Below are 460 nucleotides of genomic sequence, written 5' to 3' on the forward strand. Positions count from 1 at the left end.
GTCTCCAGCAGCTCCCTGTGCTCCTGATGTTGGGAGCCCCAGAGCTGAACAAGTACTCAAAGTCTCATATCTGCATAGTTCTGCATTAGTCCAGCTTCTTTCCCTTGCTCTGGTTATATACATATGTACACCAGTCTAGTCTGTGTTGTTTGAGGTTTACTTTTTGGTTTTTTTGGGTTTTTTTTCTTTTCTTTAAACACATCCAGTGTGGTTTCATTTGATTCTTTTACCAGTTGTGGTGTAGGAGGGAATCTGCCTAATGTATCTGAAGTCTTTCTTTGAAGCATGATGGAAATAATAACAAATTCCACTGTACTCCCTGCACAGATATAGAAACTTTGTAGACTCTCTTGTTTTTCTTTAAAAATACAAAGCAGGCCAGTCAACAGCAAGTTACTCTCATCACTTCTGATATTTTATGTAACCTAAAATTCTTGTGAAATGTTTGTTACATTTTCAG

This window comes from Corvus brachyrhynchos, unplaced genomic scaffold (genome assembly GCF_000691975.1).
Source record: "Corvus brachyrhynchos isolate BGI_N302 unplaced genomic scaffold, ASM69197v1 scaffold130, whole genome shotgun sequence".
Classification (NCBI taxonomy): domain Eukaryota; kingdom Metazoa; phylum Chordata; class Aves; order Passeriformes; family Corvidae; genus Corvus; species Corvus brachyrhynchos.